Raw genomic sequence first — 10305 nt, forward strand, 5'->3', positions numbered from 1 at the left:
TCAAATTTGCACTGTGATCATTGCTCCAAGCAAGCTGCTGACTGCTTATGTAGAGTGTGTCTCAACAGTAGGGCTGTACTCAACCAAAGAAAATCTTGGTCGACTGAAGTCCTGAAATTTTCGACTAAAATCGACTAAAAATTAAACGTTAAATTAATTAGATGCGCACTGTGCGCAGTACTTGGTAGCCTTGTTGTCCGCCTAAATGAATTATAAATAAACATAAAAAAAACTAGTAGGCTATTTGCAGTATATTAAATCGTTTTTTGACCTAATTATTTTGCACTGAAATGAGTCTGACACTCGAGTCTGTCGGCTCTGACAGCGTGATCACGTGCACCTGCGCAATATCATAGCCTACGATTTCCGAAAATAGTACTATGTTGTCAACTAGTGATATCATCACAAGAACTGTTGAGGAATATGCAACATAATTTAGACAATTATTTGTCATATGTTATAATAATAAGTTATAACTGTCAGACACTATCATTTCACCGTGCATGTCCTCGCACCGAGCGAGGCTGAACATGAGCTCAGCTTCGCAGCTGAGACACGAATAGACTATTAACTTAAAGCTTTTACTCTTAATAAACACAAAAGGCACGTCCACTTTAATAAAAAAAAGAATATTTATTAAACAAACCAGATCAAGAGCAGAAACGAAATAAAGTGCATAACTGAAAAAAAAGCATCCTAGGCTCAAAACTAACACAACCAACAGCACAGCGCAATTACGCATTAGGCTCCAAAAAAAAAAAAAAAAGTTAGGTTATCACACTAAAACATTGAAATATGCAAATTCTGATATGTTCATATAGCCTACTCAAAACAGACAGGGCAAGCTAACGCAGACAAGTGAGCTTACCACTTTTAGATGATATGTCATGTCATGTTTGTCGTCGAGCTGTGGAAAACTGTTGCTTGCAAACTTTGCATTCGACCTTTTTCCTGTTATCAATTTTAACAAAATGCTGCCACACTGTCGATTTCTTTGTTGTTGACATGTTAGAAGAGGACTGACTATTAAACGCTCTCACAATTAAATAAATAATATTCAGCATCAAACCTTCTATAGTTATCGCTCTCTCTTGGGTTGGGGTAATCCAAAAAAGGTGAAAACAAGGGGGGTGTTCTGAAGACAGACTGTTACAGTGAAACAAGGGTACTCTGAAAACACCCCCATTAGCAGTTAGTGCTTTCCACCTGATGAAATGAGCGCGCCTCAGCACAGCAAAAATGATGAAATAAACGCGGCAAAAAAATCGACCAATCAGAATTTTGGTCGAACCAGAACGTATCGACCAATTAATCGACTAATCGACTGGGACAGTACAGCCCTACTCAACAGCCTAGGGTACAGCGCGACACATACTTGCATCGAATGTTAACGCAGAGGAACGGGACACTGCAGTTTAGTGAGTTCACAAAAGTTCATTATTTCCATGTGCTTTAAAGCCTTCCCAGTTATACGTGTCATTCACTGCTGATGGGCTGTTCTAACATGCGCTTTACTGAGCACGAACACCTGAAGCGCACATGCACTGAAGCCTATTTAACAGCGCCTGGTTACTTTTGGACTAAGTTATCTTTCGAGTCTTATTTTGCTAATACTCTCAAATACACACAAGGTTTACATAAAGAAAGTTGGTTATGTCTAAGCTGAAAGCAAACCGAGAAAATTTAGAGAAATCTGCTTTTCAAATGCATGTATATTAGAAGTGTTGTGGTCCATATCGCCCAGCCCTAATCTCAGCTGAGGAATAGGGTCTTATCTAGCTAAACGATTGGTCATTTTCTAAAAAATATATATATACATTGATATACTTTAACCACAATTGTTCATCTTGTGCTGGTCTGCGACGTGCCGGAAATTACGTCGTCATGTTGGAAATGTCACAAGAGTTTTGTTTTTTTTAAATGGTAATAATAAACTAAATCAAAGATGTCCGACAACAATTTTGAATTTGGAGGAGAATGAGATGGAATTTTTCGCCCCTTCCCTGCCTTTTTGAACCGGATGCTTGGCAGACCATCACAAGATGAACAACTGTGGTTAAAGAGTATATAAATGCTAGATAAAGACCCTATTGTGTAGAGCCCTTTGAAACTGCATTGATTTAGACTTCAATATGTTGGTTGTGGTTGAAGTCTAGCCTGGTTAAAACCAGACCCTTCTCAGTCGTAACTGAGATAGGGTCTGGAAAATCTTCATTAACAACTCATTTTCAAAGAACACAAACAGACGTTGCTCAAATGCCTCTGGGCGCAATTGAATAGACCAAAAACCAATCGGAGCGATCGTCATTGTGTAAAGCCATATGCTGCGTCCCAATTTGCCTACTTACTCTTTTTGTGAATAAAAGGTATTTACTTTTGAATGTGTAGCAAAAGAGTAGGCAAGCTTTGGGACATACTACTTTGTTATCTTTATTGGATGGATCTTTCATATACATCCTGTCACATAAACTGCCCTGTCAATCATCTTGTCACAGTTAAAATGCTCCATTAAATCTAATTTAATCTCCTACCATTTAGGAGAGAAATGTAATAGCACGTTCCTCTGTCAGTCGTGGGTCTTTCATTGAGACTGTCCTCATGTGTTTGCAATTTTAATATAATAACGCATTTCAAAGTTGTTGCGCTTCACCAACGGATGTCGCTGGGGGTAATTGGAAAGACCTAAAACCAATCAGAGCGATCATCATTGTGTAAAGCCACCTAAACTTTTGAGATTATTGCCAAGATTTGGAAAGATTAGAAATGAGCTTAAATGGACTCTTGGCCAGACTAACTTGCAGAGCAAATCTACATTTGCCAGAAGTTGGTCTGTGTTTTCCCTGGTTAGTTGAAGTCCATCATGGGGAGAAAAATCCTGAAATGTTTTATTAAAAAACTTAAGAAATAGAGAAATGAACATTTTGGTTGGCATTGGGGTGAGTAGATTATCAAGAAATGTTTATATTGACGTGATTAAATCTTTTAATTTATGTAAACAATTTATTTAATTGATAAACGTGCAAAAACTTGTATCATACCTTTTATTTTTTGTTACATATCAATTTCATTTTCATTTTCAGTTGGTGATGCTTCTCTGGCCATGAAAAAAAAGGTATTTGACAAGCTGATGCAAGTACAGAGACTTGAGGAAGAAGAGGCTGTACTTGTGGAGGAGATGAAGAGACACTGGGATCACATCTCCAGACGTGTCAAAGATCTAAACGATCAGACTGATGCGTTGTCAGATGGCCTCACTACTAAGAGTAAGTGTTTGTTTTCTCAGAAATCATTGATTATTAAATTATAAATATTTTACCTCTCATTGGAGTTTACTTAAGAATTTTGACAGGCATGTCAAATTTAGTGTATTGATATACATCGCTAAGTTGCTTCTTAAAAGGTAACTCTCGCCAAAATGCAACCTAGGGTCGTCTTGTTAATCAGAACCAGAATCAGAATCAGAAAGAGCTTTATTGCCAAGTGTGCTTGCACCCACAAGGAATTTTTCTTGGTACTGAAGCTTCCAGTGCACATATACAAATACAAATACAACAAGAAACATAGTAATACAAATTCTAAGAATAAAATATATAAAAAAATAAAATAAAATAAAAATAGTATAAAAAGTAAAAAAAAGGGGTCACAGTTGGGTTTAGTCTGAATAAACATTTACAGATTATGAACATATTTACAGTATTTTGAGAAGTATGAATAATATAAATATAAATATCACCTGAGTTAGAGAATATTACACTAGACAGTGGGAGTCTAGTGCATGTTACAGATTATGAACATATTTACAGTATTTTGAGTAGTATGAATAATATAAATATAAATATCACCTGAGTTAAGAGAATATTGCACTAGACAGTGGGAGTATTGCACTTGCAGGCATATGCCTTGGGGGGCATGTTAAGTGTTCAGAAGGGAAATGGCCTGTGGAAAGAAACTGTTCCTGTGCCTGGATGTTCTTGTGGCCAGTGATCTGTGTCGCCGTCCTGACGGTAACAGTTCAAACAGGGGGTGTCCAGGGTGAGTGGAGTCTGTGATGATTTTACCTGCTCTCTTCCTCACTCTGGAAGAGTACAGGTCCTGGAGGGTTGGCAGGGGGGCACCAATAATCCTCTCTGCTGTCCGGACTGTCCGTTGTAGTCTCCTGATGTCCGATTTGGTAGCTGAACCAAACCAGACAGTGATGGAAGTGCTTAAAACAGACTCAATGACGGCTGAGTAGAACTGGATCAGCAGCTCCTGTGGCAGATTGAACTTCTTCAGCTGGCGAAGGAAGTACAGTCTCTGCTGGGCCTTTTTCACAATGGAGTCAATGTGATTTGCCCACTTCAGGTCCTGAGAGATGGTAGAGCCCAGGAACCTGAATGACTCCACTGCTTCCACAGTGCTGTTCATGATGGTGAGAGGGGGGAGTGCTGGGGATTTTCTCCTGAAATCCACAATCATCTCCACTGTTTTGAGCGTGTTCAGCTCAAGGTTGTTATAGCTGCACCAGACAGCCAGCTGTTCAACCCCCAGTCTGTAAGCAGACTCGTCACCATTTTGGATGAGACCGATGACGGTGGTGTCGTCTGCAAATTTCAGGAGCTTGACAGAGGGGTCTTTAGAAGTGCAGTCATTAGTGTACAGGGAGAAGAGCAGTGGGGAGAGAACGCACCCTTGGGGGGCGCCAGTGCTGATGGTGAGGGTCCTGGATGTGAGCTTCCCCAGTCTCACTCGCTGCTGCCGGTCTGTCAGGAAGCTGGAGATCCACTGACAGATTGAGGATGGCATGGAGAGCTGAGTCAGTTTGGCTGTGAGAAGATCAGGGATGATGGTATTGAAGGCCGAACTGAAGTCCACAAATAAGATCCGTGCATAAGTCCCAGGTCTGTCAAGATGTTGCAGGATATAGTGCAGTCCCATGTTGACTGCATCATCCACAGACCTGTTTGCTCTGTAAGCAAACTGAAAGGGATCCAGAAGGGGTCCAGTGATGTCCTTCAGATAGGCCAACACCAGTCTTTCAAACGACTTCATGACCACAGACGTGAGAGCGACAGGTCTGTAGTCATTAAGTCCAGTGATTTTAGGTTTTTTGGGAACCGGAATGATAGTGGAGCGTTTGAAGCAGCAGGGAACTTCACACTGCTCCAATGATCTGTTGAAGATCTGCGTGAAGACTGGGGCCAGTTGGTCAGCGCAGGCTTTTAGACAAGCAGATGAGATGCCGTCTGGGCCTGAAGCTTTCCTAGTCTTCTGTTTTTTGAAGACTCGGCTCACGTCCTCCACACAGACCTTAAGCTCAGGTTGGATGGCAGAAGGGGGGAGGAGAGGGGTTGCAGGAGGTGATGGTGGATGTGTGAAGTGCACATCAGAGCGGGTGTGAGGTGTGAATCTGGGCTTCTCAAACCTGCAATAGAATGCATTGAGAGTGTCAGCCAGTTGTTGATTCTCCACAGATCGGGGGGATGGTGATTTGTAGTTGGTGATGTTCCTCAGGCCTCTCCAGACTGATGCCGGGTCGTTGGCTGAAAACTGGTTTTTCAGCTTTTCAGAGTAGCTTCTTTTAGCAACTCTGATCTCCTTTGTCAGTCTGTTTCTGGCCTGGTTATACAAGATTTTATCCCCACTTCTGTAAGCATCCTCTTTGGCATGACGAAGCTGTTTGAGTTTCCCAGTAAACCATGGTTTATCATTAGTGAATGATAAGAATGTCCTGGTAGGAATGCATGTATCCTCACAGAAACTGATATATGATGTTACAGTATCTGTGAGCTCATCCAGATCGGTGGCTGCAGCTTCAAAAACAGTCCAATCAGTGCAATCGAAGCAGGCCTGTAGATCCTGCTCTGCTTCGTTGGTCCATCTTTTTACAGTCCTTATTACAGGTTTAGCTGATTTCAGTTTCTGCCTGTAGGTCGGTATAAGATGAACCAAACAATGATCAGAGAGCCCCAAAGCTGCCCGTGGGACGGAGTGATACGCATTCTTTTAAGGGTGCAACGCAAACGCAAACTGCGTTTAACGCAAACCCTTTAAGGGTTTAAGGGTAATCTACCTGAGGCAAACTATCGTTTGTCATAAAACATAAGCCATCAATACAGACCCTTTCCAAAAAATTTAAAAAAGTTCATTTATTTCAGGAATTCAACTTAAAATGTGAAACTAATATTATAGACTCATTGCATGCAAAGTGAGATATTCCAAGCCTTTATTTGTTATAATTTTGATGATTATGGCTTACAGCTTGTGAAAACCACAAAATCAGGATTAGATTTATGACCAGTCAACGCAGCCGTCTTCCAGGACATTTAGAACGCTTTATGCTTCCTTCAGCAGAAAAGCTTTATGCAGATGCTGAGTTCATTTTCCAGCAGGACTTGCACCTGCCCACACTGCCAAAATAACCAAAACCTGGTTCAATGAGCATGAGATTACTGTGTAACTACTGTGTGATTTCATGCAATATTATCATTTTCTGACATTTCGATTTTGTTGTTTTCACAAGCTGTAATCATTAATTAACAAGCTTCATCAAAATCACAACAAATAAAGGTTTCATCAAAATTACAACAAAAAAGGCTTGAAATAGGCTATCTCATTTTGCATGCAATGAGTCTATATATTAGTTTCACATTTTATTCCTGAAATAAATGAACTTTTTCCACGATATTCAAATTTTTGGAAAGGGTCTGTAGATTTAGGTTATCTGGATTGAAACAATATTATAATGCAGGATTGTTGCAATGATAACCATGACGTTCAAACATTTCCCTCTAATTCCATAAAGACTCAGTAAAGTACCTTTTTAATCAAACATTATTTTTAATGTTAATTAGTTTAACACCCAAAGAGCTAGACTAACGTTGTTAGACCCTTATCTGAGAGACCTGACAATCATAGAAAAATTTGAAAGTATTGCGTATGTAAATAACGTAACAATGTGGTTGTTGCAGGGTTACTTAACTGTCTGCTTATGGACTTTTTCAACTTGGTGAAAAACTTACCTCTAAACTCACTGCTAACTGCTTATCAGCCTCTCTTTTCCGAGACACTTATTATATACCGTCAATGGAGACACTGCGTACTGCAGACTGTAAAATTTCGCAGGGGTCACTGCTGTGCTGATGATGGGTGAAACCATTGTGAAGGGGAGGGGATTCTAAGATTTCTGTTTGATGCGGGTCTCCTTGGTCTTCAACGTAGGCTATGAACACAAAATATACTTAAAGGTGCTATCAGTGATGTCAGGCGTCTTTTAGGCCAAAACATTTTTTTTTCACCTACCGCAAACAACATCTCACGATCCGCTAGCTGGCTGTCTCCTGAACACACTGTAGAGAAACGAGGTCTCTGCAGACAGCCTATTCTCCACAAAAGCAGCTCAAACAAACTGAGCAAAAACAGTTCGACCCGTAAGCAGTAAACATAACAGACTGTTCCAGTCAATAACTGACTAGAATGATGTGGGGGTGGGGTTTGGGGAAAGTATGAGGAGAAGGGAGGGGCTAGTTAGCGTCCGTTTTGTTTGATGATAATTTCAAATATCAACAAGAGGTTATACCAACCAGGATCGCATAATGCACCTTTAAGAAATATTATCTGACTTATAAATGGGGTGGCAACATGGGTGGCAAGGCTTTATCCCATGGGTGGCAGCTGCCACCCTGTAGATCCACCCCTGGTTTCATGTTACCTATATTACCTATATTTATAATGCCTAATTTTTTTTTTTTTTTTTTTTTTTGCCTATCCATCAGGACTGTCAGAGGATGCATATTGTGGCTTGCTCTGTCTTCTTCGAAAGCAGCTGCATGATCTGAAGACTGAAAAACAAAGGGTGAAGGAAGCATATCACCGATTAGTGACTGGATGGGATAGTTTGGATGTCCTTGAAGAAGATGACTGTGACGACTATGAAAGCATGTCTACAGATTCCTACGAATCAGCTGACGAAGACAGCGTAGATCCACACTTCTGATTTTCCAGAGATTTCCAATGTATTTTTATTTTTTGTATCTGCCTAAAAATTTACAAGATTTGTAGATTGCACTTCTGGAGTAAAGAATGGTTCAAAAAGCACTATTGCATGGATTAAAAAGATGACTGACAACTATGAAAGCATGTCTACAGATTCCTACGAATCAGCTGACGAAGACAGCGTAGATCCACATTTCTGATTTTCCAGAGATTTCCAATGTATTTAATTTTTTTTATCTGCATAAAAATGTACTACATTGTAGATTGCACTTCTGGAGTAAAGAATGGTTCAAAAAGCACTATTGCATGGATTAAAAAGTTAAAGAAATGTTTGACTCACTCTTTTTGTTTAAAATAGGCCTAAACAGTCCCAGGGCATGCTCTATCATGACATTTTTGTTTTCCTGTTTGTTCATTTATTTTAGCAAAATTTCCTTTAGTAGGATCATCCATATGCATTATTTGCTGATAACAACTACAATAAAGTAATAGCTTAGTTAACAATTACTTGTTTGCATTGGTTATATGATGCATTTTATATTATTCTAAATCATAAAACCCTATCAGTTTAAAAAAAAAATAACTTAAATAACTTCATTTACTTACCGTATATTGAAAATGTTAATTTTCTGTCATCTCTTAGAATATCTGAAAGGATTTCTATAGCATTTCTTCCAGTAAGGATACATTTACAGGTTAGACCATTAGTGGCTCCTTATAACCATGCTAAGGGTAATGTTAATTTTTATTTTTAGCTGTTCAAACCTGTTCAAACCTGTAATCTAATTGTGAAAAATATATTCCCTCAACAGACTATTTTATAAATTATATAAGTTAATCAAAATTAACCACACTAAAACATGATCCATTCTAGTGAATCTGGTCACATAGTTTAAATTGCTTTGTAATGAATGTTTGTGCAGGATGATGTTTTCTCCTCACCCTTAAATGCCCTTTAGCCAAATATATACACACTACACTTCAAATCAGGTTTCTTAAACTGCTTAAAAGTATAATTCACCCAAAAATGAAACTTCTATCATCATTTACTCACCCTCAAGTTGTTGAGTTTTTTTTCTGTTAAACATAAGAGAAGATATGTTGAAGATTCTGCGTACCAAGCAGTTGATAGCCCCCTTTGACTTTAATAATATGGGGAGAAAAAAAATCTACTCTGTTTAAGAAAAGAAATAAACAATTTCTTTATGACCTATCACTTTAAGTTGTCAATATAATCCATCCACTCATTCTCCAGACCACTAATCCTCTTTAGAGGCATGAGACTTCAGAGGCTGGTTTGCCTTCCCCAACATCTTGGGCCACATGTAGAGAAATACCCTGGATGAATGGCCAGTCTATAACAGGGGTCACATTCACACCTAATGACAGTTTATGTCTCCAATTGAACTATGATGCATGTTTTTGGACTGTTGTAGGGAAACCAGAGAAGGTTAGGGTTAGGGTTAAGCCTGAGGAAACCCCACATATACTGGCTTAGATGATCAAATAGGGACATTGCCTGTTGAGCGAACTTCCTGTGAACGTAACATTTGGACACCTAATTTGATTACTCTCTTTTTGATTAGTAAAGAGAGTCATTTGATAAGTCAATGCAGATGCTCACGGGAGCGTGTCTATGTTCCCACAGCCCTATGTTCCATCATTTCCAAGGTTGATTTTCTTTAACCCTAACCCTAAACCCAATATAAACGAGACTGTGGGATCATAGGGCTGTGGGAACATAAGACTGTGGAAACATAGGGCCTAATTTTCTAAATTCTTCGTAACAAGAAAAAAAAAAATCTTAGAAATGTGGGAATATAGGGTTGACCCCATGCTGACAAGTTCATGACTCATACAAAAACACTTAAACAGTGCATATTTTACTTGGGTGTGGTACATGGTACATGCATATGTGCACTACTGTAATAAACACAATTGTGATGGGATGCCTGTGAGGTTGGAGGCTGGAGGTTGGGCTTCCAAAGGTTTCACTGAAACTATCCCTGGGACAAAGCTGTGTCAATGAAATGTTGAAATTAAAGCCTTGACGTAGGATTAGAGAATAATATATGCCAGTATGAAGATTGGAAATGGCTCCTGCTTTGGAATATTGACCTCTGAACTTTGACCTCAGTGCATGCCCTGCTGAAAAATCCAGCTAGCCATGGCTGGTCTCCCAGCCTGGCCTAGCTTTTTTCCAGCCTGGCCTAGCTGGTTTTAGCCTGACCAGCTAAAACCAGCTAAGACCAGCTAAAAAATGTTCAAAACCCCTCTAAAACCAATCTGCTATAGCTACTTCCAGTTTAAACCAGCTTAGACAAGCCAACT

General features: G+C 39.4%; 1 long non-coding RNA gene across 1 annotated transcript; it reads left to right on the forward strand.

Moving 5' to 3' along the window:
* The first annotated feature begins 2212 nt into the window (after positions 1–2212).
* On the forward strand, positions 2213–8738 carry LOC309497710. The gene is made up of 3 exons (XR_014205670.1): positions 2213–2936; positions 3081–3263; positions 7755–8738. It is a non-coding gene; the product is annotated as an uncharacterized lncRNA (long non-coding RNA).
* The last annotated feature ends 1567 nt before the right edge of the window (positions 8739–10305 follow it).

The sequence above is a fragment of the Leuciscus leuciscus genome (genome assembly GCF_965113295.1).
Source record: "Leuciscus leuciscus genome assembly, chromosome: 1".
Taxonomy (NCBI): domain Eukaryota; kingdom Metazoa; phylum Chordata; class Actinopteri; order Cypriniformes; family Leuciscidae; genus Leuciscus; species Leuciscus leuciscus.